This window comes from Ursus arctos, unplaced genomic scaffold (assembly GCF_023065955.2).
Source record: "Ursus arctos isolate Adak ecotype North America unplaced genomic scaffold, UrsArc2.0 scaffold_37, whole genome shotgun sequence".
Classification (NCBI taxonomy): Eukaryota; Metazoa; Chordata; class Mammalia; order Carnivora; family Ursidae; genus Ursus; species Ursus arctos.
In genome coordinates this window covers 29,011,390-29,036,416 of record NW_026623053.1, presented here as the reverse complement: position 1 = coordinate 29,036,416, position 25,027 = coordinate 29,011,390, and the positions used below count along the sequence as shown (strand labels likewise).

The following is a 25,027-nucleotide window of genomic DNA, read 5'->3' as shown; positions in this document are numbered from 1 at the left end:
AAGCAGGAGGGGCAGGAAGAGGGAGGGAGAATCTCAAGCTGCACTGAGCACCCAGACCTAAGCAGGGCTCGATCTCATGACCCTGAGATCATGACCTGAGGTGAAACCAGGAGAGGGATACTTAACCGACTACACCACCCAGTTGACCTAATGAATTCTTAATTTCATTCATAACCAACTGCTATGGGATCACAGAGCTAATAATTAGGCACATTCTAATCTTTAGCATGAATACAGAGGAAGACAACCAAATTCTACCAAACTTCTAATGTGGTGAACGGTGACAAAAATCTCAAATCCTCTAAAACGCTCCTCAGGTTATATCCATAGGTTTTAATGATGTGCTCAAACAATTTCAAAAATTATCTCTTTTTAATAAAACATACATGGTTTACTTAAAGTCAACTAGCCTTTGCATTTAAGCTCCAAATGGTTTTGTCCTTACCAGGATAGTTAAAATCATCACTACCGAAAAATGGAAGGAAGTTGTTGGGTGGTTGTAGCCGTTTCTCATAGATTGGTAAGTTCCGGCTTCATTTATCATATTTAGCCTGAAGAGATCACCTACTTCCTGCTACACACCTTCTTCCATTTGAATTTTCTCAGTTATTCCCATACCAGTTAGATTCCATCCTGAGAGTTACAGGGAGAACTGGCAAAGACACTGGACTCTGGGTGTCCCGAAGAGAGAGGGAATGAGCTGCTACTAACACTTTGCATCCAGGCCACGTGCCCTGCTGCCGCCTTACACTGAAACAATATTTCTCACACAGAAGTGCTGAGGAAATGATGCAAGTTACAAAGGACTAGATCTTCCTACATAAGTTCAAACACAGGACAAACAAATAGTTGTTTATGAACTCACATATGGGTGATAAGGCTAGAGTTACAGTCAAAAATTATAGTCACAACTAAAAATGATATCAAAATGCAGATTATAACAAAGTCACCATCAAAGGGAAGAGAAAGATATGGAGTTGGATAGAGGCCATCTGAGGTTCTATCCAGGTTCCTTAACAAGGGTGTCAATATATTGGCCCTTCACTTTTTTATGATTCTTTATTATTTTTTCTCAAGAAATACATTTATTTAGATTCTCTTGGTCACACACAGATATGAATATGTCTAATGAATATCACATTATACATCACATCACTGTCATTTATGTGTCTACAGCTGGAAAAACCCAGTACATTGGTTTTACATAGTCTTAGTAGACAGTCCAGCTTAGGTCCTCAGTGAAAGCTTGTTGAGTGAAATAACAGCACTGCCAAATGATTGTCTAGTCCATATTTAAACCTGCAATCTCTGATAAATCTACAGATCCCTTCATGATGTTGAATGTTCTCCATCGTGGTGTTACAGGATCTGTGTCCCCTCAGTGCCCGGGTTCTTGGTCATGCTGCTTCCAAGAATGAAGAGGTAGACCAGACGAAGGGTGGTGGGCATCAAAGCAAAGTTTATTGAGCAAGAGTACAAAGCTCCCAGAGAGGGAGCGGACCCAAGTGGGTTGCACCTGGAGTTTCTACGTTTAGGGGTTTTTATAAGCTCTTTTGTGGAACTTTCTTAAGCGAGCAGGGTGTGCTGAGTTGTGCCAACCAGGGCTTTGGTCACATATCTGTCTCCCTATTAGGTTCATGTCCACATGCTGATGGGTTTTTATTTTCTGACATCTGTGGGCTTAGATCTTAACTGCCCCTTGTCCGTGATATGGACAAATGCTTTTGTGGTTAATTGTCTTATTTTAGGGCTTTGTGCAGAAGTCATTCCTGCAAAGGCTGCAGAGCAGAATGTCAGGGTTGTCCTAAGCTGCAGAATAGGATATCAGTGCTATTTTATTTTAACTGTCCTGACTCCATATTTTCTTGTTGGGGACCCTGACCCTGACTACCTAACTGTCCAACTAACTCCTAACTTTCCCCCTCTGAAGAAGTGACCCTAACTGCCGGTAGGGAAAGGGGGTGATGACTGGTCTAACCGATTCCTGCTGGTTGGGGGCCTTGTTGAAGAATGGCAGTCAGGGTTTCATCCACAGAGGTCTGTCCAAATGTGCTCGGTAGAAGTCGGTAGGGGCTGTCTCCATTTGTGGCTGCATAGACAGGACCATCTGTAGCCTGATGGACTCTAAACGAGAAGAGACAAATCAGATAAGGGCATTTAGAATACAAAGTGTGGAAAGGAATAGAAGGGAGATGACTAATAGTGGGGCTCTTACACCAACAACACAAGTCAGGTGGTCTCTCATTTGGATTCCTCAGAACCTAGTGGCCCAAATAGACGACCTCTCCTCTTTGTGCATGTCTCTCAGGGCACAGCTGTGAGAGAAGGCATAAATAAATACAGTTAGACATGTGGTAGCAGAATAATGGTCTCCCAAAGTGTGCACATCCTAACCCCCAAATTCAGTGGCTGTGACCTCACATGGTACAAGGGACTCTAAACATAACAGTAGAGAGGGAGGCAAGATGGTGGAAGAGTAGGGGACCTCGTTTCATCTGGTCACTTGAATTTAGCTTGATATCTATCAAATCATTCTGAATACCCACAAAATCAGCCTGAGAGGTAAGAAAATATGTCTGGATCTCTACAAGCAGAAAAGCGACTGGTTTTTTGCAAGGTAGGATGTGCAGAGGCATGAATCTGTGGGGAGATATTGGAAGATAAACAGAAGGGGGAGGGAGTCTCCATCAGCTGGCTACCAAAAAGTGATATAACAATAGAGAGCAAATGAAAACCCTTAGAAATCTGCTCCGGTGAGAAATATCCCTTCCTGAAAGGGGCTCAGGGGATGAAAAGGGCAGAATTCTAGGTGGGTCATTGTGGTCTCAGGATCCCAGGGGATACAGAAAGAACAGGGGTACCTGAACCAATACAGTGCCCAAGAAGTGGAGCAAAGAAACTGGTTGTGGTCAGTAAGCCCAGAAGGGACTCTCAGCTCTGGTCACCATAAACCGCAAGATGGGCTAGTATGGAGACTGCTCTCTGCCTGACCACCCTGTAAAGGACTGGAACTTGCGGGCTGTTTACCGTCCTCTGGGAGGGGCAAAAAGTCTTCGGAGCAGGGTGAGCACAGGAGCCCACAACCACTCACAGTCCCAAAGACACAAAGTGCAGTGATGGTCACGGGTCCCTGGGACTCCCCTGGGGAAAGACTGCAGTAGACACAAACCACGGGAGTCTGAGAACTTTGGTGCACACAGAAGTGGAGACCCTTTCACCTGGAGGGTTTATTGAAGAGGAGGGACCAGGATCTTGCGGCTCTGGGCCAGAGATTCAGGCACAGCCGTTTTTTTTTTTTTTTTATGACCCTCAGAATGGTGGAAAGCTTCCAGGGAACAAAAGCCACATAGACGACCAGCTCACCTTGAGCCCATCCCCCTGACAAGGGGTGGGGCAACTCCGCTGAGGCACAGCAGGCCCCTCCCCCAGAAGGTGGCCTGGATGAAACAAAACAATCATGACCTGATTTAAAAATGGACAAAGGGGAGAGGAGTTAAGATGGCGGAGGAGTAGGGGACCCCTTTTTCAGCTGGTCCCCTGAGTCGAGCTGGATAGGTACCAGACCATCCTGAACACTCACAGAATCAGCCTGAGATGCAGGAAGATACATCTGGATCTCTAAAATTGAACATCTCCAGCGATTAGTATTGAGGTACAAAGGGGGGAACCATGAAGCCACGCACAGATATCGGAAGATAAACAGAAAGGGGAGGTGGCTGCCGCGTTCAGGCGCCGGGAAGCGGTAACCACCTGCACTGGGGACTGGCACCCACGAGAGAGCAGACTGAGACTGTGAGCTGGGGAACGCGTGACCAGTCTGAAAACCGGAGCTCCGGAGTGCGTGCGAACCACACTGAGATGGAGCTCCGGAACGCGGGGGGGGGGGGGCGGCTGGTGGTGTTAGAAACGCAAAGGACAGAGACACACCAGCCCTGGAAGTGAGGGCAGGGATGCCGGGTGTGGGACGCACATCCTGGGACACTGCAGGGTTGAGCAGCACCAACAGAAACAGAGTTAAAGTGGCCAGAACATCAGTGGAGAGCGGTCCGCGATCCCTCTGTTCTGAGACAGAGGCTGAGATTCGGGCACTGCTGCTCTGACTCTCAGAAGAGGCACAGCAAACCACCAGGGAAACCTGCCAGAGAACAAAAGCCTGGAAATACCAGCTCACAGTGTGCCCATCCCCATCTCCCCTCGCAGGGGAGGTGGAGAATCTACCCAAACAGGGTTGCCTGAGTATCGGCGCGGCAGGCCCCTCCCCCAGAAGGCAGGCTGAAAAATTCAAGAAGCCCACATCCCTAAGGTCCCTATAAAACAAGGGCACACAGCCTGGGTCCTGGTCAATAATTTGGGCTCTGGGCAACCCCGTAACCTCTCCTCATCAGAATGACAAGAAGGAGAAATCCCCCCCAGCAAAGAAAAGACAATGAGTCTGTGGCCTCTGCAACAGAACTAATGGATATAGATATAACCAAATTATCAGAATGGAGTTCAGAGTAACAATGGTCAAGACGATGTGTAGGCTTGAAAAAAATATTAACGAAAATGTTAATGAGAATATAGAATCTCTAAGGGCGGAAATGAGAGCGAATCTGGCAAAAATTAAAAATTCTATGAATCAGGGGCACCTGGGTAGCACAGTCGTTAAGCGTCTGCCTTCGGCTCAGGGCGTGATCCCGGCGTTCCGGGATCGAGTCCCACATCGGGCTCCTCTGCTATGAGCCTGCTTCTTCCTCTCCCACTCCCCCTGCTGTGTTCCCTCTCTCGCTGGCTGTCTCTCTGTCACATAAATAAATAAAATCTTAAAAAAAAAATTCTATGAATCAAATGCAGTCAAAACTAGATGTTCTGACGGCCAGGGTGAATGAGGGAGAAGAACGTATTGGCAAATTGGAGGATGGGTTAGTAGAAAAGAAAGCTAACACAGAAACTGGGCTCAAAAAAATCCAATCTCAAGAATGTAGGTTACGGGAGATTACTGACTTAATGAAATGTTCCAATGTCAGAATCATTGGCATCCCCGAGGGAGTGTAGAAAAACAGAGGTCTAGAAGAGATATTTGAACAAATTGTAGCTGACAACTTCCCTAATCTAGCAAGGGAAACAAGCATTCGTGTCCAAGAAGCAGAGTGGACCCCTCCCAAGCTCAACCATGAAAAACCTACGCCACGTCACGTCATAGTGCAATTTGCAAATATTAGATCCAAGGATACAGTATTGAAAGCGGCCAGGGCAAAGAAATTTCTCACATACCAAGGCAAAGTTATCAAAATTACGTCAGACCTGTCTACACAGACCTGGAATGAGAGAAAGGGTTGGGGGGCATTTTTAAAGCTCTTTCAGAGAAATACATGCAGCCAAGGATCCTTTATCCAGCAAGGCTGTCAATCAGAATTGATGGAGAGATAAAAACCTTCCAGAATCGTCAGTCACTGACCAATTTCATAACCACGAAACCAGCCCTACAGGAGATATTAAGGGGGGTTCTATAAAAGTAAAAAGGGCCCAAGAGTGATACAGAACAGAAAGTCACAAACTGTAGAAACAGACTTTACTGGCAACATGGCATCATTAAAATCATATCTCTCAATAATCACTCTCCATGTAAATGGCCTAAATGCTTCCATAAATGCCACAGGGTTGCAGATTGGATAAAAAGACATGACCCATAAATTTGCTGTCTACAAGAGACTCATTTTGAACCTAAAGATACATTCAGACTGAAAGTAAAGGGATGGAATACCATCCTTCAAGCCAATGGACCTCAAAAGAAAGATGGAGTAGCAATTCTCATATCAGACAGATTGCATTTTAAACTAAAGACTATAGTTAGAGATACAGAAGGACACTATATTATTCTTAAAGGATGTATCCAACAAGTGGATATGACAATTATAAATATCTATGCCCCCAACAGGGGAGCAGCAAGATAAACAAGCCAACTCTTAACCAGAATAGAGAGACATATAGATAAAAATACGTTAATACTAGGGGACCTCAACACTCCACTATCAGCAATAGACAGATCACCTAAGCAGAAAATCAACAAAGAAACAAGAGCTTTGAATGCCATATTAGACGAGTTGGACCTCATAGATATGTACAGAACACTACACCCCAGAACCAAAGAATACTCATTCTATTCTAATGCCCATGGAACATTCTCAAGAATAGACCATGTTCTGGGTCACAAAACAGGTCTCAACCGATACCAAAAGACTGAAATTATTCCCTGCATATTCTCAGACCACAATGCTTTGAAATTGGAACTCAACCACAAGTAAAAATTTGGAAGAAACTCAAACACTTGGAGACTAAGAACCATCCTGCTCAAAAATGATTCAATAAACCAGAAAATCAAAAATCAATTTAAACAATTTATGGAGACCAACGAGAATGGAAACACAATGGTCCAAAACCTATGGGACACTGCCAAGGCAGTCCTAAGGGGAAAATACATAGTCATCTAAGCCTCACTCAAAAGTATAGAAAAATCTAAAATGCAGTTTTTATATTCTCACCTCAAGAAGCTGAAACAGCAACAAAGGAACAGGCCTAATCCACGCACGAGAAGGCAGTTGATCAAGATTAGAGCAGAAATCAATGAATTAGAAACCAGGAGTACAGTAGAGCAGATCAACGGAACTAGAAGCTGGTTCTTTGAAAGAATAAATAAAATTGAAAAACCACTGGCAAGACTTAACCAAAAGAATAGAGAAAGGACCCAAATTAATAAAATTATGAATGAAAAGGGAGAGGTCACAACCAACACCAATGAAATTGGAAGGATTATTAGAAACTTTCATCAATAGCTTTATGCCAATAAATTAAGCAATCTGGAAGAGATGGAGGCCTTCCTGGAAACCTATAAACTACCAAGACTGAAACAGGAAGAAACTGATTATTTAAACAGGCCAATTAATTATGAAGAGATTGAGTCAGTGATTAACAACCTTCCAAAAAACAAAACTCCAGGGCCTGATGGTTTTCCCAGGGAATTCTACCAAACATCCAAAGAAGAAATAATACCTATTCTCCTAAAGCTTTTTGAAAAAATAGAAACAGAAGGAAAGCTACCAAACTCATTCTATGAGGCCAATATTACCTTGATCCCCAAACCACGCAAAGACCCCATCAAAAAGGAGAATTACAGACTGATTTCCCTAATGAATATGGACGCCAAAATCCTCAACAAGATCCTGGCTAATAGAATCCAACAGTACATTAAAAGGATTATCCATCATGACCAACTGGGATTCATCCCTGGGATGCAAGGGTGGTTCAACATTCGCAAATCTATCAGTGTCTTAGATTTTATCAACAAGAAAAAAGCCAAAAATCATATGATCCTCTCAATAGATGCAGAAAAATCATTTGACAAAATACAGCATCTTTTCCTGATTAAAACCCTTTAGAGTGTAGGGATAGAGGGTACATTCCTCAATCTCATAAAAACCATCTATGAAAAGCCTACAGCAAATATCATTCTCAACGGGGAAAAGCTGAAAGCCTTTCCCTTAAGATCAGGAACACGACAAGGATGCCCACTCTCGCCACTATTATTCAACATAGTACTAGAAGTCCTTGCAACAGCAATCAGACAACAAAAAACGGTTTAAAAAGGTATCCAAATCGGCAAAGAAGAAGTCAAACTGTCTCTCTTCACAGATGACATGATACTCTATATGGAAAACCCAAAAGAATCCAATCCCAAACTACTAGAAATTATAGAGCAATTCAGTAATGTGGCAGGATACAAAATTAATGCTCAGAAATCAGTTGCATTTCTATACACGAACAATGAGACTGAAGAAAGAGAAATTAGGGAATCCATCCCATTTACAATAGCACCAAAAATCATTCGTTTCCTTGGAATTAACTTTACCAGAGACGTAAAGGATCTATATTCTAGAAACTACAAATCACTCTTGAAAGACACTGAAGAAGACACAAAAAGATGGAAAAATATTCCATGCTCATGGATCGGAAGAATTAACATAGTTAAAAGGTCCATGCTACCCAGAGCAATCTACACTTTCAATGCTATCCCGATCAAAATACCAATGACATTTTTCAAGAACTGAACAAACAGCCCTTAAATTTGTGTGGAACCAGAAAAGGCCACGAATCACCAAGGAACTGTTGAAAAGGAAAAACTAAGCTGGGGGCATCACATTGCCGGATTTCAAGCTGTACTACAGAGCTGTGATCACAAAGACAACATGGTACTGGCACAAAAACAGACACATAGACCAATGGAACAGAATAGAGAACCCAGAAATGGACCCTTGGCTCTTTGGGCAACTAATCTTTGATAAAGCAGGAAAAAACATCCGGTGGAAAAAAGACAAGTCTCTTCAATAAATGGTGCTGGGAAAATTGGTCAGCTACATGCAAAAGAATTAAACTTGACCACTCTCTCACACCAGACACAAAGATAAACTCTAAATGGATGAAAGACCTCGATGTGAGACAGGAATCCATCAAAATCCTAGAGGAGAACATAGGCAGCAACCTCTATGACATCGGCCACAGCAACATTTTCATGACACATCTCCAAAGGCAAGAGAAACAAAAGAAAAAATGAACTTGTGGGACTTCATCAAGATAAAAAGCTTCTGCACAGCCAAGGAAATAGTCAAAAAAAACTAAGAGGCAGCCCACAGAATGGGAGAATATATTTGCAAATGATGCTACAGATAAAACACTGGTATCCAAGATCTACAAAGAACTTCTCAAACTCAGTACATGAGAAACAAATAAACAAATCATAAAATGGGCAGAAGATATGAACAGACACTTTTCCAATGAAGACATACAAATGGCTAACAGACATGAAAAAATGTTCAAAGTCATTAGCCATCAGGGAAATTCAAATCAAAACCACACTAAGAGACCACCTTACGCCAGTTAGAATGGCAAAAATTGACAAAGCAGGAAACAACAATTGCTGGAGAGGATGTGGAGAAAGGGGATCCCTCCTACATTGTTGGTGGGAATGCAAGTTGGTACAGCCACTCTGGAAAACAGTGTGGAGGTCCCTTTAAAAGTTAAAAATTGAGGGGCGCCTGGGTATCGCAGTCCTTAAGTGTCTGCCTTTGGCTCAGGGCGAGATGGAGTCCCACACTGGGCTCCTCCGCTGGGAGCCTGCTTCTTCCTCTCCCACTCCCCCTGCTCGTGATACCCTCTGTCGCTAGCCAGCGACCTCTCTCTGTCACATAAATAAATAAAATCTTTAAAGAAAAAAAAAGTTAAAAATTGAGCTACCCTATGACCCAGCCATTGTACTACTGGGTATTTACCCCAAAGATACAGACGTAGTGAAGAGAAGGGCCATATGCACCCCAATGTTCATAGCAGCATTGTCCACAATAGCTAAATCGTGGAAGGGGCCGAGATGCCCTTCAACAGATGACTGGATTAAGAAGTTGTGGTCCAGGGGGCGCCTGGGTAGCGCAGTCGTTAAAGCGTCTGCCTTCGGCTCAGGGCGTGATCCCGGCGTGCCGGGATCGAGTCCCACATCGGGCTCCTCTGCTGTGAGCCTGCTTCTTCCTCTCCCACTCCCCCTGCTGTGTTCCCTCTCTCGCTGGCTGTCTCTCTGTCACATAAATAAATAAAATCTTAAAAAAAAAAAAAAAGAAGTTGTGGTCCATATATACGATGGAATATTAGTCAGCTATCAAAAAGAACGAGTTCTCAACATTTGCTGCAACATGGACGGCACTGGAGGAGATAATGCTAAGTGAAATAAGTCAAGCAGAGAAAGACAATTATCCTATGGTTTCTCTCATCTATGGAACATAAGAACTAGGAAGATCGGTAGGAGAAGAAAGGGATAAAGAAAGGGGGGTTAATCAGAAGAGGGAATGAAGCATGAGAGACTATGGACTCTGAGAAACAAACTGAGGGCTTCAGAGGGTAGGTGGGGTGGGGGAATGGGATAGACTGGTGATGGGTAGTAAGGAGGGCACGTATTGCATGGTGCACTGGGTGTTATACGCAACTAATGAATCATCGAACTTTACATCAGAAACCAGGGATGTACTGTATGATGCCTAACATAATATAATAAAAAAATATTATTATAAAACAAAACAAAACAGGTCATGCTAATTAAGTACCTACCTTAAGTCCCTAAGTATGTGTTATATTCATATCTTATTTTTTCCTCACAACAACTCATCCCCATTTTACAGGGGAAACTGAGGCACGGAATGGTAACTTGCCCAAGTCAGCAGTTAGCCAGGTGTTGAACTCAGTGTTTCCAAATCTGGCACCTATGCTGCAAAGCTATGTCTCCCCTCCCCCTCCCCTCTCTTCTGATTCACTGAAGTTTTTCGTTTTTTTATGGATGTTTGCTAAGAAAGCCAAATGGATGATGAAAACTATTAATGAACATTTGTTTTAGCAAAGTTGTATCCAGGACTTAACTATGTACCATGTTACAAATCATTCTACTAGGACCAGGAATGAACGGGGGCGGGGGGCAAGGGAGACATGCGGCCCACGCCCCTAATGAATGTTTTGTCTCCTTGATGGGAGGAGGTGCGGGGGAGAGAGGCCATGTGAAATAAAAGTAGCAGAATATAAGGAAGGGAGGGGGCACCTGGGTGGCTCAGTCAGTTAAGCGTCTGACTCTTGATTTTCACTCAGGTCATGATCTCAGGGTCATGAAATTGAGCCCCGCATTGGGCCCTGCACTGAGAGTGGAGCCTGCTCAAGATTCTCTCTCTCCCTCTCCTTCTCCCCTCCTCTCTCCCTCTCTCTATACAGCAGATATGGAAGGGTGATGGGATAATTTGACCTCACAAGGAAGGTAGGTGTGACTTCTTTGCTTTCACAGCACACTGAGGAAACTGACACTCAGAGACCTTAAAGAGTTTATCCTGGAACACTCAGCAAGCCAGCAGGAGAGGTAAGAGTCTAGCATCTAACTCTGAAGCCCACACTCTCCCCATTGCACCATACAACTCCCTAAGCCTGAGGGTGTTGAAGACCATGTCCTGAAGAGCCTTAATGTTGCCCTAAGAAACTTGGGCTTTATTCTCTAATGGGTGGAAGTACCCACAATGCCCCCTCAGCTCTAAATTTAAGAGCATCACCCAGGAATTTCGAGCAGGAAGCAAATCCCACTGGTTTCCCTCCACGGATCCATATATCCCCCCTCCCGGGTGTCCAGTGAGCGAACCAACCATGTCCTTCCTTCATGCAAACACAGCAGCTGGGTGAGCTGCACCTGCAGCCCCTGCTGTGTCACCCGCGATAAAAGGGTCAAAGCCTGCAATATGACTTCAGACTATAATTTAAGTTAATTAAGATTTTTTTTACCTAAATTACATTTTAACATTTCATGACAGAGCTGTCAAGATTCTATCAAAACTCTATCAAGCAAACAAAAGAGGATAATTATATTTTCAGACACATGTAGTCATCACTCTGCTTGGCTTCTTATAAAAAGACTCCTGTCTTCCTTCACATTCTCATTTTCAAATGCTCTTCCTCTTTCCCACCCACCCTCAGAGCCTCAGACTATACACTCTTAAACAAGTGGAAAATATACCAAAGGAATGTGTAACTCAGGGAATGCAAGTGTTTCTCAGAAGGAGCAACTCTAATTACAACTGCATCTAAAGGAAGTATCTCTTAGTTGGCAAGAGCATCCTCTCACTAAATAGACTCTGATTGGGGATGGAGAAAAGGCAGGATATTAAACTCCTCAAATCAAGAGAACAACGAAGAAATGACAAGCTTCCTACTAGAAGCCGAATTTGCTTTTATCTTGTCCCAATAAGACAGGGAGTTTGTCCTAAGGCCTTTGAGATACCAAGGGAAGAATACTGTCTATTTTGGGTATTGTTGGACGCCTCCTTCTCATTCACTTCACTCCTCCCCTGAACATTATGAAACAGTTATGCTGGTCGGGCAAAAATGACCTTACTAATAATCTTACTCTCTTCAGGTTAGGATTGATTCAGGACTGGGTAGGAACCTTCAGCCAATCAGTGCATGCCATCTCCCCTCCCCCACCCCAGAAACCAATGGGGACAGGGGCACGCGACCTCAGTGGGTCCCATCAGAGTGGAGCCCACAATTTTCATTGGATGGTGGCGAGGAAAGAAATGCTCTCCTTTTGGACATGTGGGGGGTACAGCACTGGGTCTGGAACTACTGCAGGCATTTTGCTACGAATGAAGGAAGCCCGAGGACAAAGCCAACACACTAAGGAGGGTGAAGCCTAGAGTGTTGCCAGAGAAATGGAATAGGAATAAACTCTGAATGAAAACTGACTCTCAGCCAGTGTGAGGTGGGTATTCTTTTGTTTGCAACCAAGAGCATCCTAACTCAAATAATTCAGTGCTTTGTGTGACCACAGCCCTTTGGAAATCTAACATGGACCGTGACCCTTCTTCCTGGAGAAAGAAAGCCACATGCAGAAAAGGTCCCAGAGAATTTAGGGGAGACAGGGCCACAGACTGAGAGTTCCCAGCAGACTGGTTAGATGTTTAGGCTTTGGGGTAGGACACTCTTGGGTTCAAATCCTGACTTGAATTCAAATCCTAAACTGCATTACCTGGGGTTGCCATACGTAACTCTTCTGATTTCATTTTATTCCTCTATAAAATGAGATTAATGATAATGCCTACTTCATAGAGATGCAAAAATTGAATAAAATTACAGATGTCTTGAGATTAGCATGCTGCACAGTCACAGCCAGAACACTAGCATCGAGCAAGTAGGAATAGGACTTCAGGGGCCCCAGAGAGAAAGTCCTTTAGATAAACATCCATGTCACATGTTCAGGCATGCACAAAAGTGCAGCCCTGCCTGCTCTGAAAATATGAAGCAGGTGATGAGGCACTGGCCTAAATTTTGGGGAAAATCTGACCTTTTGGGCCAATACACAGCTTCGTCATCAGAAAAGTACCTTGACAGTGCTCAGAATTATTGTGGGCCCAAGGAGAAAAAAAAAGATTCGATCCTCCTGAGGGAGAATACGGAAGATTTGGTTAACTGTGAAGTTAAAAAAAAAAAAAGGTAGAAAAGGAATAAGAAAGGAATATCACTGCATATCTCCTATAGTCTTTGGAACCCTAAGAGAACAAAAGTAGCAATTTCTCACCCCAGCTGGGCAGAAGTGACTCACTGGGCTGTCCTTTACAGGCCAAACTCCAAAGTTTCTTTTAACAAGGAAAGACCTTGGGCTCCACAGGCATGGCCACTCTATCCAACACCGCTCTCTGCTGTTCCCCTCACGCCCTGCCCACCTCCAGCACCTGCACGCCCTACTCAACCCAGAGGGTTTCCCCAACACTCACATTCCAGCAGAGTCATAAGGCTCTTCAAATACATCCCCTTGACTTTTGACTTAGAAATATCAACAGAAATGGAATATCCAGGGCAGAACCAGGAGGAGCACCATCCTGGGACATTTTAGAGCTGACATGGCCCATCTGGTTAATCTTTCACTGGGGTCCTCTATTCCTACCTTCTAGTTCCTTATTTTTCTTTCTGCAACAAAACTTTGCTTCTTTTTCCACTCCATTTTCCGAAGTAGGCCAGCCGCAAATAAGCACTTTTTGGAGAACAAATGCAATCCCATCGTTGCATTTCCTGCATTTTTCAGTTATGTAGACCTCAGAGCAACTCCCAGTGAGATGGCCCGGTCCATGGACCCCTCCTCACCACGGGGTTGGCGGCGGTGCGGGGGGTGGTGAAGACTGGACTGGGAGGAATTATGTCCCATCCCAGGCAATTATCCCTATTAAATCAATTCCTTCCTAAGAATCTTCTCCCTCAAGACACCTTCACAGCTCTGGGTAGGGATCACAAATTAACAAGAAAAAGTTAAAAGCTGTTCTGACTTCCCACATCGCAGCCAGTGATGACTCAGCCACAAAGTTCTGCTCCCTCCTAGAAACAACTGAGACCACGAAGGCAACAGGAAAGAAATGCTGACAGAGACCCACAAAGCCCGCTGCAGTTTGGTAAAACACCAAGCCAGCCTGTAGGCCTTATGGAAAAAGAGAGCCGATGCGACCACAGTTGGCACTGAGAATGGCCAAGCCACAGGGCTGATGATGGTCACCGGCTCACCGAGGAAAACGTAAGTCACGGCTGACTGACAGGAGCGGGGGTCGGGCAGCCCTCAGGGGGCAGCTGCATTATCTGAGGCACACCAAGAGCTCACCCTGAAAGCAGACATTCGACGAACTATGGGCAAGCACTTGAAGAAACAGGATTCAAAGCCTGTGAAGATTTTAGACAAAACCCTTGGAGATTTTTGTAAATTAATGAGCACCTAATATGAACCTTTTCTTAAAACGCAGGATAAATGGATAGAGAATGGAAAATATTAATGCATCAAAATACTAATGCACTATAGCTCAGTCCTGGGGTGGGGTGGGACTGGGCTTTCCTGTCGCCACTGCTTTGGGCAACCTTGAAAGGAAAGAAGATAAACAGGTGACAGAATCTCCACCAGACCCAACTAGCACTAAGGGAACCCCCCTCCCTTTGGGCCACAGGCCCTAATGACCCAGATTGAGGAGAGGGTGTCACACCTGGTCTGGGCCGGTGATTAAGGAGCTCAGTCACATTCCAGTTTGTGTAGCATGGGTTGGCATGACTACAGATGAGAACACCCAAGTATAAGCAGCAAGGCCTTTCCCTATGCACATGAAACAAAGGCCTTCAGGTTTAGCCTCCTTGAAGAGACGGCCCATGATCTGTCTCCCAGCCAAACACAGGTTTATGGGGGGTAGGGGGGGCTCTCGGGACATCCAACTAACTGGAGGATCCAATGCCCTCTGATCCCTCGTGCCCTTCCTGCAGCAGGTAACTTGACAATAAGCTGAGGAGAACATCCTGAGGCCCTGTCTTCCCATCCCTACAGCTGCATGCTCCTCCCCACCGCTCAGCCTTGACTGCTGAAGGAGCTCATGCTCCCAGAGGATGGGCATAGTGGAAAACATAGTAAAGAGAAGATGATGCCAAAAAAAATAAAAATCAGAAAATGTACGATAATACTTCTGCAAGGCTGGTTACTCCCACTTTTTAGAGAAGAAATTGAGGGGCACCTGGGTGGCTCACTGGGTTAAGTTTCTGACTCTTGATCTCAGGTCAGGTCTTAATCTCAGGGTTATGAGTTTAAGCCAAGCTGGCCATGGATCCTACTTAAAAAAAAAAGAAAAGAAAAAAAGAAGAAGGAATTGAAATAGAGAGACTGCTATGCTGAAGTTCAGAGCAACTAATTTTTCCTCCAGATAGCAAGTATATAGTAAATAACCAATCCACATAGAATTATTGATATGCTCAGCACCAGGCACTATTTTACCACCAAGCTACTCAAGTTGAAAAATCCCTCTTTCTGACCTAAACCTCCTTTATTTCTCACCCTACAGCTCTCTAATTCCTACTAAAACTGTCCTCACCTCCTCTGGGCCTCCATTCTCTAGATCCTTCTCTTGTGTCCTCATCCATCAGTGTCCTTCCGACTTCATTTGACCCCTTCCCAGCCTGGACCCATCAGAAAGGACTTCAGCAGGGCTTTCCCCTGAACGTTAGAACTATTTGCAAGCTACCTCCTGTGGCCAGATTTCCACTCATCAAATCCGGGTACTCTCACGTTTCCTCCTCCCCATTCTTTAGCTGCCAAGTGATGTGGGAAAAACACCAAAGCACACAGGTTGCATCCCATGTGCCCATTCTCTCTAAACCCTGGCTGGGTCCTCACTCCTTACTGACAACCTTTTTCATTAACTTTTCCTGTCTCCATGTACCACTTCTAACAGCACTGGTCTCCTCAGACACATGTGACTGCCTTCATAGAGAGACAAACTCATTTATTATTCTCAGAAGATTAGTAGGTCATTGCTTTACTCAAAATTCCCCCGTATTTTTTACTATGGTTTTGCCTTCTCTCCTATTTCAAAGAAAGAGGTATTCCTCTTCCTTTCTATAAAGTTATCCCTAGGCTCCTCATCTTCCAGCTCTTCACCTTCTCCAGGATCTGACTCGACCAATTTTGTGCTTTCTCACTTGAGACTTGTCTCTCTGCTGCTACTGTATTCCCCATTGCAAGAAATACATAACTTTCCCGAAACTGTACTTCAGCTATTCCTTGTAGGGAGACAGAAGTCCCCCAAGAAAAAACAAAAACCCTGCTGATAGAGAGCTCAAAATAAAGTATTAAAATCCACAAATGAGGGGCGCCTGGGTGGCGCAGTCATTAAGTGTCTGCCTTCGGCTCAGGGCGTGATCCCAGCGTTCTGGGATCGAGCCCCACATCAGTCTCCTCCGCTATGAGCCTGCTTCTTCCTCTCCCACTCCCCCTGCTTGTGTTCCCTCTCTCGCTGGCTGTCTCTCTCTGTCAAATAAATAAATAAAATCTTTAAAAAAAAATAAAATCCACAAATTAAATTAATAAACCACTAAGAGGGAATGCCAGTGGATGTAATACATGGGGGAAATATCGTTCCTAGTTTCTGACACAGACTACCAAGTTAGTATATCTAAAATGATTAAGATACTTTTTAAAAGAATGGAAATCATAAATAAAAGTATGAAAAAGGACAAATTTTTAAAAAAGGTTTTATTAATTTATCTGACAGAGAGAGAGAGAGCATGAGCAGGGGGGAGGGGCAGAGGGAGAAGCAGACTCCCCACTGAGCAGGGAGCCTGATGTGGGATTTGAGCCCAGAACCACAGGACCATGACCTGAGCCAAAGGCAGACACTTAACTGATTGAGCCACCCAGGCACCCAAAGGACAGATGTTTTTAAATGAAAATTTTAGGAATGGAAAATACAGTGTTAAAAAGGAAAGTTCAAGAGATATAGCAGATTTAATAGAGTTGAAGAGAGCATAAGATAAATGGGAAGTAGATCTAAAGAAATCATGCAGAATACAGTACAGAGAGGTAAATAGACAGGAAATATGAAATCAGTTCAGAGAGAGGGACGCTAGAATGTGAAAGTCTAAAATACATCTCCAGAAAGAGAGAAAAGCCAGAAAAAAGGTAAAGCAGGATTTGAAAAGACAATGGTTAAGATTTTTTTTCAGAACTGAATGTTTAATTCCTTAGGATGAAAAACCACCCAAATGCTGAGAGGATAAATAAAAACAAATCTACCAGGAGACACATTGTGGTAAAACTGCAGAATATCAAAATCGATAGGAAACCTTTTGAGCAGAGAAGAGACAACTTACTTACAAGGGAACGACAGGTTGGCAGCCAGCTTCCCACTGGCAACCGCAAATTCCACAGGAAAATGAAACAGTGTTTTCATACCATTGTGAGAAAATAACTGTCAACTTAGACTCCTACACCTGACAAACCCAAAATTCAAGAAGGAGTGAGAGGAAAAAAACGTGTGTGGACAAAGACAAGGAAGCATTTACCACTCAGAGACCCTCACTGAAATAGCTCCTAGAACCACAGCCCACGAAGGAAATGTAGTCCAAAGCAAAGGAGCAAGATGCAGGGTGCGATGAGTGTCAGTGTCTAGAGCAATCAGTCTAAGCAGATTTGCCTATAAAGAAAACAACTAGAATGTGAAGAGCTAGCAGGAAGTTGGAAACAAGATGCAAGAAAACAGCAGGCACCAAGAACATGAAAACGGGAGAAGAGCAGAGTTTAAAAAGTGGGAGCTCCCCACTCTGCTAACTGAAATAAGCCAGCCACAGAATGACTAATACGTTGTGATTCCACTTCCACAGGGTCCTGAGAGTAGGTAAAATCAGAGAGACAGAAAGTAGCAAGGTGGCTGCAGGGGGGTGGGGAGGCTGGGAGAGTTGCTTAATGAATACAGACTTCTGGTTTGACAAGACGTGTCCATCCTGGACACGGATGGTGGCGATGGCAGCATATTATGAATGTATTTAATACTACTGAACTGTACACTTAAAAATAGTTAAGAGGAAAAAAATAAAACAAGACAAAACCAAGAGGGAGATCAACCATAAGAGACTCTTAATCATAGGAAACAAACTGAGGGTTGCTGGAAGGGAGAGGGTGGGGGGATGGGGTCACTGGGTGATGGACATTAAGGAGGGCATGCAATGTAATGAGCACTGGGTATTATATAAAACTGATGAATCAACAGGCTTGTACCTCTGAAACTAATAATACATTATATGTCAATTAGTTGAATTTAAATTAAAAATGCTAAAAAATAAAAATAAAACATTCCAGGGAAAAAAAAATAGTTAAGATGGTAAATTTTACATTATATGTATGTTACCACAATAAAAAAAAAAGGGGGGGGGGAAGTGGAAGTCCTTACACTGCTTGGGAAATGCTCACTTTATACTTAGGTATTGATTGCAAAAATTTAAAGATTACCACCAACAGAAACAAAAAAATATAACTTTCAAGTTAGAAAAGGGGGAGAGAAAATAAAAAATCAGAAGTAAGGACAAAAAGAGCGAAAAGAATAGCAAAGAGAAAAGAGAGTAACACAAAAACAGAAAATTAGATGGAAGTTCCAAATATATCAGTAATAAATGGAAAAAAAACCATTAAAACCACTGGTTATAATATAGTCTCAGACTGGCACTTTTAAAATTCTAACTGTATGATATTCGTAATAGATTTATCAGGCAAACAGTAGCTGCAAGAAAAGCCAGTGGAGCCTTGTTCGTATCAGGCAAAATAGAATTTAAGGCAAATAGAATTATTCATAAAGAAACTAAATGAACTGAGGGTTTTAGAGGGGGAGGGGTGGGGGATGGGCTAGCCCAGTGATGGGTATTAAGGAGGGCACATATTGCATGGAGCACTGGGTGTTACATGCAAACAATGAATCATGGAACACTACATCAAAAGCTAATGATGCATTGTATGGTGACTAACATAAAAAAAAAAAAGGAAAAAAGAAACTAAATGAAAAGGAATTTTGGAGGTGGGGGGGAGATAGAATGTGCCTGATTCTGTTGTGCTGAACAATATGGTCTCAAAATATATAAAGCCAAAGGTTACAAAATTCCAGGAATAAAAAGGAAAATCACAGGGGGAGATTCCAATATGCCTTCCCAGAAAGTGATAAATCACCCAGACCAAAAATTGATAAGACACAGAAGATTCAAATTACAATTATCAACATTGACCTAAAGGCAGTATAGAATCCTGAATCCCCAAAATGCAGCAGAAAGACATAATTTTGAAACAATGGAACAAAATGTATATCCAAATAATTTGAGTTAACAAGTCACAGTAGGAATTATTAGCATAACTTGCTAATATATATATCTTATCTATATTAGCTAATATATGTAACAACTTGAATGTATATATGTGTGTGTATATATATATATATATATATATGATGAGCTAATCATTGAAGAAGTCAAAAAAAGGAAAGATAAAACTCAAAGAGAGATGAATGTATACAATAAAGACAACAGGAAGAAACAATAGAAAGGAATGAAAAACTAAGTTTTTTTCTGAAATGGCATATCAAATAGACTATTTTCTGATAAGACTGGTCAGGAAAAAGAGATGGCACAAATTAATCAAGGTTAGAAATAGAAAGGATAATTATTTCAGGTGTAATAGAGACTGAAGAAATAACCTAAGTAAATGCCATAAATCCAAATTTTGAGAACTAAATCTACAATTTTTGGACAAATTTGTCAACATTGACTCAACAAGAAATAAGTTTAAATATATCTATGTATTTTTTAAACAGCAAAAAAAGTATCCATACACATTCCCAGGCCAGATGAGTTTATTTTATTTATTATTTTTATCACCAAAGTTTCAGTGAACATATATCCTAATCCTATATAAGCTATATTGGAGAGTAAAATAAAAGAGACATTTCTCAGTCACCCTTTAGATACTATCACAATGTAGATACCAAAACTACACAAAGAGCATCTAAGAAATAATAGCAATGGGAAGAACAGCAGTTGACATACGGTGAACGTTCACAAAGCACTGGAAACTAATCTAAAAGCTTTACTTGAGGGGCATGGCGGGGGGGGGGGGGGCGCGGTCAGGCGGTGGAACTTGGGACTCTTGCTCTTGGCTCAGGGCAGGATCTCAGGATCCTGAGGCTGAGGCCTGCATTGGGCTCTGGGCTCAGTGCGGAGCCTGCTTGTCCCTCTCCCTTCCCCTCTGCCCTTCCACTCGCTCATGCTTTTTCTCTCTCTAAAATAAATAAATAAAATCTGTAAAAGTTTTACTTGATTATTTCGTTTAATATCTATGTAGTAGGTGTTACTGTTAACTCCACTTGGAGAAGAGGGAGAACAGAGAGTTTGAGTAACTTGTCTAAGTTAAGGGTCAGGAAGCGACAGAACAAGAGCTCAAGCCCAGCACGTGCTCACTGCACAGCCTGCAGTCTTAACCATCATGTTATAGTCCCTCCTGTTTACATCCGTGTTCCAATAAGTAAATACTAAAGAATGTACACCAAATGAACATAGGTGCAGAAAATAAGTATTAGCACATCTGGTCAAGCCATGTTTATTTTTTAAACACACTTAATAAAACTGGAAAACCACCCATGATATTAAGAATAAGAAAACATTTAGAAAACTAGAAATAGGGGCACCTGGGAGGCTCAGTCCGTTAAGTAGTTAAGCACCTGCCTTCAGCCCAGGTCATGATCTCAGGGTGCTGGAATTGAGTCCTGCATCGGGCTCCCTGCTCAGCGGGGGTCTGCTTCTCCCTCTCACTCTCCCTTGGTGCCTTGCCCCCCTCTCTCTCTTTCTCTTCCTCTTTCTCTCTCTCTCAAATAAATAAATAAAATCTTTAAAAAAAGAGAAAAGAAAACTAGAATTTGCTAAAGGGTATCCATTAAAAGCATACATTTTATGGTGAGACTTTGATTTCCCATTGCATTCCTGAAAAGACACAAATTTCCTCCATCCCTGTTTCTATTCAACATTGTACTGGAAACCATATAAGTAAAATAGGTCATTAAAAAAAATGAAATGCATAAGGATTGGAAAGAAAAAAATAAGCTGATTTTCAGACTATATTATTATATACATAGAAAATCCAAGAAAATCTCCAATATTAGAATTGAAAAAGATGCTTCAGAAAGATTCCTAGATAAAAGACAAAAAAAAAATTTTTGAACTCTTTTTCTTTTCATAATATCCACAAAAATATATTCACTCAGTAAAATTTTTTGAGTATCCAGGCACTGAATCGTACACTGGAGAAACATGTGCAAGTCTTTCACTGGAGAACTTAAACTTTCCTGAAAGATAGATAGAAGACCAAATAAATGGAGAGATATGGACAGGACTCAATATTCTATAGAGACAACTCTCTCCAAATTAATCTACACATTCAGTAAAAATGCAGTAAAACCCTAAAATAATTTTGATTGGAATATGACAATATGATTCTAAAATTAATATAAAAAATCATAGGAACAAGAATATCTAAAACAATTTTAAAGAAGAAGAACAAGGCACAAGCATTAGCCCTGTAAGATAGCAAAATTTATTTTCAAGTTACATAAAGTAAGAGAGCAAGTTCTTGGCACTAACAGTCACCGAGAGGTGGGAGTGGGCAACCGCCCCGTGACACAGTCCTATGGGCCCTGCACTGACAACACACCTACTGTCAGCTTGATCTTGCCAAATCATAAAATTGAGTTCTCTGCTACCCGCCATGAAGAGCTTTTAGAGAAAACAGAAAATGCATTAATTTCCATGTGTGGACAACGTAAATAGCTTTTGGCAATAGTCTGTAAAACGGAATATCAAATAGAAGAGTCTTTGAGAATCCCACGCAGAACCGGCAGCCTGATCAGGAGACAAAACAGAAGTTGAGATCTGCCCTGGCTGGGCAGGGAGAGACACTTGAGAAATGAAGGCCAATCATGGCGACCTTAAATGGCCTTTGTTAATAAGACGGGGTATGCTTCAGAAAACCAAGAGGAGCCATTTGCCACAAAGTTATTCTGGGCTAAAGGGCAGTGGCATTAATTCTACTCCTTGCAGGGCAGAATCGGTCTTTTCATTTTCTCTGCTCTCACCCTCTTCTCTTCAAATATCTGGAAGAGATGACATGGGGTTGGTCCCTTCCTTGAGGCTGAAAAGTAATAGTGAGTCCAATTAGGGCAAGAACTCAGTTTATTTTGGGCATGAATATTACATGGGATCTATGACAGATGAGAGTTCTTATTTCTTTCTATTAGTGGAGTGATTCATAACAGCAAAGACAGGGCTATCCCTAAACACACAGGGATATCTTTAGTCCCTTCTCTTGGAAAAGACCAATACTGAGCATGTCTCAATCTCCGCCTCTCTCTCAGTCTCTCTCTCTGTCTGCAGTGCACATACACAACATATACTCTATACCCTTCATCTAAGGAAACCAAGCTGCCCTAAGCTATGAATCGACAGTTCCCACTGATTCCAGCAGGAATTGTGGGCAGGACTTTGGGAGCCAGAATGTGACCCATGTCCTATTAATCAGTCCTACAGCATAGGAATGGAATTTGAAGTTAACAGAAGAGTCCTGTGCTCTAACCATCTGCTCATTGACTTCAATTCCTTCACATGACAACGAGAACAGCCAGAGGACTGGCTGCTCGTTAGCAAGACTCCTACTTCCAGCCCAGAACCCCCATCTTTTGGTGCTGCCGCATATAAAAAGCATTGGTCAATAGTCCCTCTCCCCAGTGTCTACTATATGACTGCTCTTTGATTAGGCTCTTGAGGTCAGAGGACCCCAGCAACCTCCCCCAGCCCACCTGGAAAAGATAGTTCAGTGTGTGGACACGGACCACTCTACTGCAGGCTCAAGACCAAATAATGCAAGAAGTAGATGCACAAAGCAGACAGCCTCCTTTCTGATGAACAGTTCTCACTTCAGAAACATGAAGGTTAATATAGGTCATGCAAGAGCCTGGGAGAGCCAGAGTAAGAGGCAGGAATGAAAACTACTCACGAGGTTGTAATGACACAGGCCAGCCCATATTCCGACTTGAGTTGCTCCTCTTGAGTAAAGCTGGCATCACTCCATCAAGTCCAACGTACTAGCTCTGGTTTGCTCAGGTCTCCGAGTTTCACACAATGACTGAGGAATACTGGCATTTGATGAGTCATCCATTTCTTCATTCTACATTTTACTGAGTGCTGGAAACCAGGTACGGTGCTAGGCTCTGAACAACCCAGGAGGGAAAAGAAACATAATTGCGATGCAGTGTGATCAGTGGCTAGACTAGATACATTCGTGGTGCTGGGGTAGGGTGCAGATAAAGTGCCCCAGGAGAGTGGCTTTTAAGGGGGGGTCTTGAATGATTAGTGTATAGGGTATATTGCTGATTCCTCTCCTGGTTCTTTGGTGTATTTCCCCTTCATCAAAAACAATTCCCAAAGCTTTTTGGCATCACCATAAAGATGAATCTTCAATCTGTTTTTGAAACATTTCATTGTACCAAAATGAAACAATGACTCCAGTAAAAGATGCTCCATTTCTCTGAAATGAAGCAAGTATCCTGAATCTTTTTTAACTGCTTAAAACATTTCAAATCACAAAAGTAATACCTTTTCCATAGAAACTCTGGAAAAACCGGAGAATGACAAGGGAAAAGTAAAAATTACCAAGCATCCAGGTATTAGAGAAAATATCACTGTTTTGGTATTTGGTTTTATTGTCTCTGAACAGACTATTGTTTTGGTTTGGTTTGTGCAAAACTGGGATCACATACTGTACACATAATTTTTTAACTTTTTTTTTAACTGAACATTCTATTCTAAGCAATTGCCACATCCTTAAATACCACTTGAAAATAGTACTTTTAATGGCTTGAAAATGTTCTATCATATGGATAGGCCACAGTTATTTCAGCTATGTCTCCACTGGTGGTAATTTATGTCACACAAGTTCTCTTGCTCTCCATGCTCAGTGAACATAAATCTATCTGTGCATCTAGGATATTTCCTTACAACAAATTTCTAAAAGAACCCTAACTGGAACAAAGGTCATGCATATTTTTAGGATTCTTGCTACATGCTGCTGAATTTCTCTCCAGAAATATAGGCATAGTCCCTACTACCCAGTGGGTATTTAATAAATATATATTACGGTGGCTCAGTCAGTTAAGCATCTTCAGCTCAGGTCATGATCCCGGGGTCCTGGGATCAAGTCCCACATCGGGCTCCCTGCTCAGCAGGGAATCTGCTTCTCCCTCTCTGTGTCAAATAAATAAATAGAATATTTAAATAAAAAATAAATTGGGGCACCTGGGTGGCTCAGTCATTAAGCTTCTGCCTTCGGCTCACGTCCTGATCCCAGGATACTGGGATCGAGCCCTGCGTTGGGCTCCCTACTCAACGGGAAGCCTGCTTCTCCCTCTCCCACTCCTCCTGCTTGTGTTCCTCCTTCTCTCATTGTGTCTGTCAAATAAATAAATAAAATCTTTTTAAAAAAATTAAGATTCAGCTAGATAAATAAATAAATTATATATATATATATATAAATCAATGAATGAATAAATGATATTTACGATTCTCCATAATATTCTTTCTAGAAATTGCCATACTCGAACCACAGGAAACTACATAAACTTTGTGGGATTGAAAAAAGTATTGGATTAGGGGAACTAATAAACTAATAAAATTTTAATTACCTGTGGGAAGAATAGACCAAGTAGTATTTCTAAAGTTGAGCTATGTATTTATCGGATAGAAAATTGGGTTAGCCAAAATAACATCGCAAAAGAACAATTATTGTCATAGGAAAACATGAACTATGTATCAAAAGTAGTCTCCAAAGTCCTAAGTATATGATCCCATTTTTGTGGAATATCATACGTATGTATACATACATAATACATTGCACATAACATTAGAAAACCAAACACCAAAACATTAACAGTGATTCTCTCTGTGTGCTGTATTATGGATCCTTTTTTCCCTTTGTGTGTGTGTGTGTTCTAACTCTTGTGCATGAAGCATGTGTTACTTTTTTTTTGAGAGAGAGAGGAGAGAGAGAGAATCCTAAGCAGGCTCCACTCCCAGTACAAAGCCTGACACAGGGCTCAAGCTCACAACCCTG

General features: G+C 42.3%; 1 long non-coding RNA gene across 2 annotated transcripts; it reads right to left on the bottom strand.

Moving 5' to 3' along the window:
* Nucleotides 1-1,439: 1,439 nt before the first annotated feature.
* LOC125282365 (uncharacterized) lies at nt 1,440-24,432 on the bottom strand. 2 transcript variants are annotated; one of them, XR_008957184.1, is made up of 4 exons: nt 24,214-24,432; nt 22,916-23,129; nt 2,216-2,315; nt 1,440-2,124 (listed from the first exon to the last, which is right to left on the bottom strand). It is a non-coding gene; the product is annotated as an uncharacterized LOC125282365 (long non-coding RNA). The 2 variants fall into 2 exon arrangements; XR_007189529.2 differs by lacking the exon at nt 24,214-24,432 and having other exon boundaries at nt 22,916-23,470.
* Between the last annotated feature and the right edge of the window lie 595 nt (nt 24,433-25,027).